Source organism: Pleurodeles waltl, chromosome 7, assembly GCF_031143425.1.
Source record: "Pleurodeles waltl isolate 20211129_DDA chromosome 7, aPleWal1.hap1.20221129, whole genome shotgun sequence".
Taxonomy (NCBI): domain Eukaryota; kingdom Metazoa; phylum Chordata; class Amphibia; order Caudata; family Salamandridae; genus Pleurodeles; species Pleurodeles waltl.
The window spans coordinates 1390587469-1390591002 of record NC_090446.1 but is presented as its reverse complement, the minus strand read 5'-3'; positions in this window follow the sequence as shown (position 1 = coordinate 1390591002).

Genomic DNA, 3534 nt, shown 5'->3' with positions numbered 1-3534 from the left:
GATTTAAATCAAGTTGGGCAGTTAATGTAAGGGGCGGCCACGGTCTCACAGGGATTTGGGTTCAATGGTAATATGTGAGCTTGAAACGCCGAAGAAGAAGCTAGGAAACAGTCTAAGCGTGTATATGTTTTCATTGCTGCTGAGTAGGTGTAGTCCAGAGAATTTAGATTTATGTCCGCCCATATGTCTGTCAAGCCACAGTCCTTAAGCAACTGAAGCCCTGCTGGGGAGAGAGCACCTGTCTAACTGCGTCTATGTCCCGACCGGTCTAGGTCATTGTACATGACTAAGCTAATATCGCCTCCCACAAGGATTGCTGCATCAGGGTAGTCAATGTTGAGGTAAGAGCTCGTGTGATTAATGCTTCTTGGTGCGTGTTGGGGCATATCTAGTGGCTAGCGTAAAGGGAATGAACCTACCCACACTCCAGACGCCGGATATCTGCCTTTTGTCTTGTGTACTTTGGCGAGGAATTCCCCTGGAAATGCTTTGGATACCAGCATCGCCATGCCACTGTGTTTCGTGTGGGCTGAGGACCAGAATTGTTGAGGAAATTGTTTGGAGTGCATTCATTAGACATCTTTGGACAAGAGGTGTGTTTCTTGTAATAAGCAAATATGGCTCTCTGTGCACTCGAGTAGAGAGAGGATTGCCAGCCTTTTTGCAGGATTACTGAGGCCCAGACATTTAAGTGTCAATGGTGCTTAGAGATAGGGGAGGTAAGAGTCACCTGCATGTTATAGGTGAAGGTTGGGGAGGTGATGCTCCATAGCATGCCTATATTGGGGTTCGCCAGACATATGGTTCTTTCTGTGTTGAGAGAGGGAGGAGAGTAAAGCAGTTAACAGTGTAGCACAACAGGTGCTTGACCAAACAAGTAACAAAGTCCCCTGTTCGAGGTAACCCATAAGGAGAGCATCGATCAAGGGCGTTCAGTAAGGTCGGCTTAAGCCACTTGCAGCTCCGCCGCTCCTGGCCCAGCTGTCACAGCAAACCGGAACCCAAAGTTTAGCTACCGGATCTAGCCTTCATGCTAGTGTTATCTCACTGTGTCTATGCATTGGTGCCAGAGACGACACTATCTAGAACCACTTGTCGCTCTTGTGCTTTCTCTTCAAATGATGGTTGTGCGTGTTTCTCTCGTCAGCCTGACCGTTTACATTTGGGTTGGCCCTCAAGGGGGTACGGGGGGGGGGGAGAGACTCACCTCCGGGGGATCCTCAATCATGTCCGGAACCTGGTGGCCCACTTTGTTTTCACTTGTCGCAGTGAAATATAGGTCTGAAAGGATGACCCCAGCCATAGGAAACGTTGTGAGACCGGAGGACCGTTGTGATGGATTTAAACTCCCTGCGTGTTGCAGGATGAGCAGAGATAAATCTTGGAACAGGAGCAGGACGTGTCCCCTGAACTGGATCCGTGGCTGGCTTTGCGCTTGTCGGAGGATAGCCTCTTTAATCATAAAGTTGTGGATGCAGGCTAAGATGTCCGGGGGCCTTGACCCGGATCCTCCTGGGCATCCAGCTCTGTGCACGTGATACAGCAAAATCTCTTTGTTATCCTCGTATCCCAGGATTGATCCAAACAGGGCTGTGGTGTACTCTCGTATATCCTCACCCTCAGCCCCACTAGGGGCACCTCTGATGTTATGACAACGAGAGCAATTTTCAAGGTCCTCTGTCATAATCTGCAGTTGCTCCTGCTGCTCTCGTAGTCTAAGGATCTCCTGTCAGATTTGTTCAGCATCTTCATCCCCTGCAACCTCGTTGTCTTCCAGACCAGAGACCGGTTCCTCAATCGAGGTAAGATCGGAGCGTAGCTCGTGTAGTTCCTGGGAGAGGTCTTTTCGCAGGTCCTGGAGATCAGTCTTTAAAGAGTCAAACAGCGAGGTGAGAAAGCCTCTTGTGACCGGCGCAAGCTCGCTGTCAGCCAGGACCCCGCTGTCCATTATCATCAAAGGTGGCGAGGTTTGTTTTGCACTGGCGTGGATCTGGTCAGCATCTCACGGACTGACTGATCCTTTTTATGCTTTGAGGTAGCCATTGTCTAACAGTAGGCTAGTTCAGCTCAATATGTGCCTCTGAGCAGGGTGTGTCTTCTTGCAGGCTGCTCCGGCTATGCGAAGCGTCTGCCCAGAAGGGTGCTTCAGGTTGCAGCCTAGGGAGATGGGCTGGAGTTTAATTTCTTTCTCCTGTTCCCCGCAGATTTTCGGGTGGGGGTCCCACCAGCTAAGAACACCCCTGTCCACTCGTCTCACAGGCACAACCCCTAGCACCCAGATAGCCTCTATATCCTCCCACGCCGTCCAGTGCCCCCTCATCCCCTTTTCAGGATCATATTTCGGAGGTCTGTCACCCCTTTTTCCGACCGGGTCCTCCAGGCCGTGCACACAGTCCAAGAGTCAGTGCCTTTCCAGCCTGGGCCTGTCTCTTGCTCCTACCTGGGTTATCTTCCCGACAACTGGCACCCTCAGTGTCCAGTGCAGCCCCCTGCACGCCAGGACCGAAGCCCTCCCGCCTACTTGCTGTCCCAGGACCGCATCACATCGCGCCCCGGCCACGAGACCCAGCCCCCAGGCCTCTCCTGCATCAGTCCTCGCCTTGGCCTGTTCCGCACCGCCGACCGGACGCCAACGCCGGAGGCTTCAGTGTCACTCATCTCCCTTGCCAGGCCCTGGACGCAGCCACTCCATCGCCCAAAGGGCCCCTCCAGCCTCATTGCTCATCGGGGTCCCGCTGGGGCGCACTCTGTCCTCCTTCTTTTGTGCGCTTGGCCGCATGACCCTGCAGGCTCCCACACGGGCCGCTTCCACTGGCAGGATTGCCTCCTCACTAACACCACCCTCATCTGCTCTCCTTTTGCCGTTTAGGGGATGTCTGCCGAGGCTCCTGGTATCGCAATGACCCTCTTTTTTGGGCCCCGGTGGCAGAGAACCCAAGCAGCACGTCGGTTCACGCTGTCATCTTGGACACAACCCCTTGGTTGGGTTTTAGCACTCTTCCCCCCGGCACCCTTAACTGGTGTGTATATTGGAAAGGCACATGTTAGCCATTTTACGCAATACCTCTACTACTGAATAGACGTAGGAAGAGTTCTGTCTGGACAGCCACTAAACTTTAACGAGTGTAACAACAGAAGAATCCACATTTTGGGGAAAACACTGCCTTTAAGACATTTTCCCCAAAGGATGTACCCTCCATAACACTGTTGTCACTACAATAGAGCTTAACAAAGGTCTGAGCTGAGGCCCACATAGCCGTCTTCAAATTTCTGACAGAGGGACTCCTCGTGCCTCTGCCCAAAAAGCTGCCCACCCTTTCTGGATCTTTAAAAAGGTTTGCATATTAATACCCTAAGCTCATCAGTCCTTCTATCAGAGGTAACAGCTACTTCGAATACCACTTTTAAAGATAAATACCTTTAAATACACAGAAATCATTGGTTCAAAGGGCACACCCTGTAGAGCTTTCATGGCCAAAGGTAAACCCCAAGGAGGCACAGAGGGTCTAGATACAGGTCTAGAGATAAAAATAA